General features: G+C 37.4%; 1 pseudogene; it reads right to left on the bottom strand.

Annotated features, from left to right (window-relative positions):
- LOC132168060 (cucumisin-like) overlaps window positions 1–7060 on the bottom strand; it is a 9859-nt pseudogene that overhangs the window by 2007 nt on the left and 792 nt on the right.

Below are 7060 nucleotides of genomic sequence, written 5' to 3' on the forward strand. Positions count from 1 at the left end.
AGGGCCTTGAAAAGGACGGCTACCTGTGGAAGAGGGAACGTAGGAGCTGGGATTGGGCCTAGATACAGAGACATTTGTGTGCATGATCATGATCATGCTAGTAGTGAAAAACGCTAGTTTCAATACTGGAAGCATACCTTTAAAAAATGAGAGGTGTATTCTATTCATAGCTGATCAATGAAGATCGTCGTCTCCATATTTTTATAGCCCCCAGTCACTGCCGAAAAGACAGATCTGCCCTTGTAGCCAAGTCACTGCCAAAAAGACAGATCTGCCTTGTAGCACCCAGTCACTGCCGAAAAGACAGATCTGCCTTGTAGCACCCAGTCACTGCCGAAAAGACAGATCTGCCCTTGTAGCCAACTCACTGCCGAAAAGACAAATCTGCCTTGTAGCCCCCGCTCACTGCCGAAAAGACAGATCTGCCCTTGTTGGTTGGATTACGGAATCAATTTGGATGCCTCCCAAACAGCCGAAAAGACAGATAGGCCCTTGTTAGATTACGGAACTAATTTCTTTTTAAGGATAATTAAGTAAAAGCACATAAGCCATAAATCAGAATTGCGAGTTACAACCGGGGACAAAGAATTGAGAACTGTGATTGTGAAGTCTTCCAAAACAGCCGAAAAGACAGATCAGCCCTTGTTAGATTACGAAACCAATTTCTTTGTTAGGATAACCAAGTAAAAGCACATAAACCTGAAAACAGAATCGAGAGAAATTGGTTCCGCAATCTAACAAGGGCCTATCTGTCTTTTCAGCGCTATACTAAAAAAGGTGTATCTTTAACAATTCTAACAAGGGCCAACTGAGCAGTTTTGGATGTTTCCCAATTCTCTCAAATTCATTTCAGGTTTATGTGCTTTTACTTGGCAATCCTAAAAAAAGTGTATCTTTACGAAATCTAACAAGGGCCTATCTGTCTTTTCAGCGCTATATAAAAAAAAGTGTATCTTTAATAATTCTAGAGTTGAGATTGTCTGCCACATGGAAGTCACCATCCCAGCCGCATGGCAGGACTCACAATTCTAACAAGGGCCAACTGAGCAGTTTTGGATGTTTCCCAATTCTCTCGATTTGTAGTCAAAGCACGTAAACCTGAAATTAATAGAGAATTGGGAAACATCCAAAACTGCTCAATTGGCCCTTGTTAGAATTGTTAAAGTCTTAAAGATACACTTTTTTTAGGATAGCGCTGAAAAGACAGTTAGCCCTTGTTAGAATTATGGAACCAATTTCTTTTTTAGGGTAACCAAGTCAAAGCACATAAACCTGAAATCTTAATCTATGATTGGGAAACCTCCAAAATTGCCAAAAGAGCAGGCATTTAAAAAAGGGATTCGGCTTTCCTGTACTTTTTTTTTTTTCTTTCGATAAGAGTAATTTCTGCCAAATCAATCGAGTAAATATTCATCCATAAGTATTTATAAATATTTAAAATGCATTAAATTATAAACATTTAAAAGGTATATTAAATTTTTAACGCAGTTTATTAATTTAAACTAACTTTAATATACATTTGAAATGTTTATTGACACTTGACACTATTTTAAATAAGTTTAAAAATATTTCTTTCATACTAATTTAGAAAAAATTTATGTTCGAATCAAATTACCTATAAAAACAAAATCCATAAGTATTTATAATGGCCAAGGCAAGATCTACTCCCATATATTAAATAAATAAAAAAGTTATGTTACCCTTGCCGTCGGCCATTTCTTTGGGTCATTTTTTTCTTAAAGGATGTGTAACCAAATTTATAAACAACAAAAAGTAAGAATTCCCTTCGGAGTAGTTCATTTGGTTCAGACTTTTGGGTTGTGGATGTAAACATTATTCTTGTTTTTTTGTTGAGGAGGATGAATTTTGGCTTGAGGTTATCTGTCCTCAATGCCGATGAATAATAGCTACCTATGCATTAAATAAAACTTACCTATGCATTGGTTTGAGTCTGTTTAGCACAGGTATGCTGTTTAATTTGAAAATTAGTTCTAGGTTAACAGATTTTGTTTTAGGCTCCGTTTACTTCGACGTAAAATGGTTTCGATCGGAAAATATTTTCAGGGAAGTCATTTTTCCTGAAAATATTTTCCACCGAAAACATTTTACGGTGTTTACTTCGCGCACGGAAAATCAATTTTTTTTAAAAATATTTTCAAAAACAATTTTTAATTTTTTTAACTTTTAAAAAAACTATTAATTTTTATATTATCTATTCAACTATACTGAAAATCAATTTTTTAATTTTTTTTTAAAATATTTTATACTAACCTATAAATATAATTTTTATTCAAAATATAAAAATATTAATATAAAATAATTTATGTTTGATTGTTAAAATTCGACAAAAACAATCAACCTATCTGAGAATATTTTTGGATTTTCTATTTTTTCAGGAAAAAAAAAATAGAAAAAGTATTTTGAAAGTACTATATCTAAAAATGTCCATACATCAATATTACGAATATTCCACATCTAGGAAGATTGATATATATGAAAGGGCAAGTACGTTACTTTCATCTTGCTTGAAAAAACAAAAACAAAAAAGAAAAAGAAAAAACCATGAATTCTAAAATTCAACCACAAATATTACAATATTTTGGCCAAAGAACTACCATCCAAAACATTGATAAAAAGCAACTCCAAAATCAGCAACCTTAACAACCTGAAAGGCAAAACATAAGATTAAATAAATAAATAAATTTTGCAATCGTGCTGAACTACAGTTAGTCATGGCATATATATGAAACCTTCATCAAAATTAATTCAGATGCCTCAGTAATGTAAGCCCAGTGAGAAAACATGAGAACTAAGAAAACTTTTAAACGGAAAAGCCATTAGAAATGGATTCTGTATATGCAGGTCTGCAAGAGACCTTAGAAGTGCTAGATACAATCGGAGGCAGAGCACTGTCAATACCTGGCCATTGATTATTTAGTTCTGGGTTTAGAAGTGAAGAAAATGTAGATAGAAAACAGGAAGGTCGAATAACTTTTTTTAGTGATATAAGTTCAATCTACCCATACCACACTTCAGCACAAGAAATATCTTAAAGAAATAAGTAGTGGTATTTTTTTTCATCTACAGGGTGGACGGAAGCTTCCATTACTATGTAATCACCAGTCATGCCTTGTACGTGCTGGAATCTATAAAAATCAAACAGACCATCCTATGAGGAAAAGATAAATGGATAAGACCCTTCAATATGGATGGATGGTCCTTGCAGCCAAAATATTCTGCCTTACCACTCTACCTCTATCTGATGCTTAACTTACATTCCCTCAAGCAATTCATCAAACAGAAAATGTGCAACCCATAAACAACACAGATCTCGTTTCCATCAAAATTACCTCACTCTATTATTGTTTTTATGTAATCAGGAGAGTGTCGGGTTTTTTTTGGATTGAGAAGGGAAAATGGTTTACGAATTTAAAAAGTGTAAACCATTTTCCCTAGAAGTGTAAAGGTTTTTTGGTCAAACCGAAAACGATTTCGGTTTGACCACCATTTTACGTCGTAGTAAACACCGTAAAATGCAGAAAATATTTTCTGAAAATTATTTTACGTCGAAGTAAACGGAGCCTAAGTTCCATTTTAAGTATGACGCTGGAATGTGCCTACAATTGGTACTCCTATTCTTGAAAAAACAAGAAATATGAAGTATTAATTATTGAATACATAAATTTCATTTTGTAGTTACCCGGAATCGGAACTCTGAAAACCTTTTTTAGTGTTTGGTGCATCTCCACCATAAATTATTGGATACTGTTTATTGTTGAGGTCAAATGTATTAATTGAAATTCCCTACACACACGTGGAGTAAAGAAATTCTTCAAATTAAATAGAATTTATAGATGCAAATAAATTGGAGTAAGTGAAGAAGATATTCATAATCATTTATAGCAGGAGTCAGGACTGTATAGTTTTTAGTTACCTCATAGATCTTCTTGTTACCCAGTTGGACCTGAGTGAAGAACTTTCGATCTATAGTGCTTGCAGCCACAGAGAGAGACCATGGCGCAAAGTTTGTGATGGTTGATAGATATGGACCATCGTTACCAGCAGATATTGATATCAATATTCCATTTCGCATAGCATGAAAGGCACCAATGGCATTTACATCTTGAAAGTACTTGAGGGGTTGGTGTCCACCAACGGAAAAAGATAAGATGTCAACGCCATCAGCAATGGCATCGTCAAATGCAGCGAGAATGTCAGCATCATCACAGCCATCGAACCAACATATTTTGTAGACAAAATACGTGCTGATGGAACTCCTCCTCGATGGTGCTGGTCCCAACCCATACCCCAGTAGGCTTGCCCCGCTAACTAAGTTCCCAGTTGTTGTTTGTTGAAATAATGATGATGTGGGAATAATAGCGGAAGCAAGAGAGAGAATGAATACAAAGAACTTATGGGTGGTTTGGTATTAGACACCTACATCCACCACTCAGAATACCCTTAAGGGGTACATTGTGCTCATTAACTTTTTTTTGTCTACGATACAAATGTTCCTATTTATAAGGCAATGTCTAAATACTAGTATAGTAATCAGATCCCTTTGATTTGATTACAATCCTAATATATGATTACAATCAACTCATAAATAGAGAATATTTCAATATCAACCTAATTATGGAATAAAAGGAAAATATTATATATTTTTCATATATTCTAACATCCCTCCTCAAACTCAAGGTGGAATATTCTGGAACCTTGAGTTTGAAATCAGAAACAATGATGACGGCGGTGGTGGAGGCAAGGAACGGGCTGTAGATGATGATAACTGCCAGAGGAGATAGAGGCTGGTGGGTGGCCAGCGATAGCGGCAGGTGGTTGGTGAATGCAGATTCAAAAGGGCCGACAACGGGCCAAACTCCAAAAAAGGCCGACAACGGGCTAGGACTGACAACGAGCCAAACTTCAAAAGGGGCCGACAACGGGCCAAGGCTGACAAAGAGCCAAACTTCAAAAGGGGCCGACAACAGGCCAGGGCTGACAACAAGCCAAACTTAAAAAGGGGTCGACAGCGGGCCAGGGCTGACAAAAAACCAAATTTCAAAAGGGGCCGACAATGGGCCAAGGCTGACAATGAGCCAAAAATAAAAAGGCCGACATGGGCCAAAAAAAAAGGGGCCAACTTGGGCGATAATCAGATCGGCACCCCGAACTTGACCGGCGCATGGTGCGCGTGATGTGGTCCACTTGGACCGCTTCTTCGTCTTCTTCTTCTTTTTTTGTTTTTTTTTTTTTTTTTTTCACTTGGCTGACACCTTCTCTTTTCCCCCTTTTCTTTTCTTTCTTTTCTCTCTCCTCACTCCACGCCACATGCAGCACTTTTTTTTTTTTGATCTGATGTGGGTAGCACAACAAGTATCTTGGTGTAGCTGAGAGCAGACACTAATTCGGATTTGGGGTTTCCAAGCCAGTTGGACGAGCAAAACAGAGGTGTGCCTACAACGATGGAAGGAGATCAGAGGGACTCGCCGGCATGTGTTGGTGGACGACATGGAAGCCGGAGACATTGGCTGGCAGTGGCTTTCTCCGGCACTGGTGGAAGGCAATTGACGGCAACAACGAGCCATTGCCGTGAGATGACCAGATGAGTCTGGAGCCATGGCAACCGACGGACTTGGATCTGGCTGAAAATCAGACTCTTGGCGGCAAACCACGGCCAGGTGTAGAAGGCAGCATCCGGCGGTAACAAGGGTTTGTGGCTGCTGATGATGATGGCGGCATGTGTATGTAGATGGCGGTGGCTTGCTTGACGATGCAGAAGGCCAGTAGTGGTGAAAGGAGTACGATGGCCGCAGAAGGCGGTGGACGCATCGCTGACTCGTCGATGAACGACCGTGGACAGTGGCGCCATGGGAGATCCAATTGGATTGGACAGCTTGGGCTGAACTGAGTAGGCCCGTTGCTGACCTCAGCAATGAAGCAAGGCATAGTGGACATCGTTGGCAGCACCTTTTTCTCAAGAAAAAGAAATATGATGATAATTAAATTGAACAATAAAAAGAAAAGAATTAATTGGAGTCTACAAGAAAGTAGCTCTGATACCATGTTGAAATAATGATGATGTGGGAATAATAGCGGAAGCAAGAGAGAGAATGAAAACAAAGAACTTACTGGTGGTTCGGTGTTAGACACCTACATCCACCACTCAGAATACTCCTAAGGGTTACATTGTGCTCATTAACTTTTTTTTGTCTACAATACAAAGGTTCCTATTTATAGGGCAATGTCTAAATACTAGTATAGTAATCAAATCCCTTTGATTTGATTACAACCCTAATATATGATTACAATCAACCCATAAATAGAAAATATTTCAATATCAACCCAATTATGGAATATACGAAAAATATTATATATTTTCCATATATTATAACACTGTTGATGCTGGGTGTGTCCCGTGGCCTTTTAAATCACTAGGAGATTTGACGTTTTCTTCGTCAAAAACTCCACTGCGACGGTAATTTCGTTCTCCTATTATTTTATTGCATAAGCATAGCCACATTTGTTAGTTGTTATTTTTTACTCTTTGTGTCTTTTTTTGCACATGTGGTCATGCAGTTAGGAAAAACATCGAATCAAAGTTCAATAGTGATGTATCACAAATTTAATAGTAATTTTAGAACTTACATCAATTTCTAAGGAAATAAAGAAACATGAAAAATAAATAAATAAATAAGTCTAGCATTACTCAAACAATAGGGTTGTAATGATATATATAGATATACTTGTTGCAAGTGAAATTGATGGAGGCTTGGCAGGTGCCCCTCCATTTGGTAGGTGGTGGACCAAATCCTTTGTCACTAAAGCTTTTTGACTCCGGCCAAATTCCAGTGTCAAGCACTCCTATAATTATGTCGCTTTCAATAGGTCTTCTATGAACTTTATGCAGAAAGCCAAGAAAGTCCCATGACCTTGTTGTATGAAGCTTTTTTTGTTCGCTAGGGAACACGGACACTACGCCTTCCATTCCTGCATTCATTAATATTGTTACAACTTACAACTTTTGTTGTAGATATAGAAAACAGGGGGGGGGGGGAGAGAG

The sequence above is a fragment of the Corylus avellana genome, chromosome ca1, assembly GCF_901000735.1.
Source record: "Corylus avellana chromosome ca1, CavTom2PMs-1.0".
In the NCBI taxonomy this organism is placed as follows: Eukaryota; Viridiplantae; Streptophyta; class Magnoliopsida; order Fagales; family Betulaceae; genus Corylus; species Corylus avellana.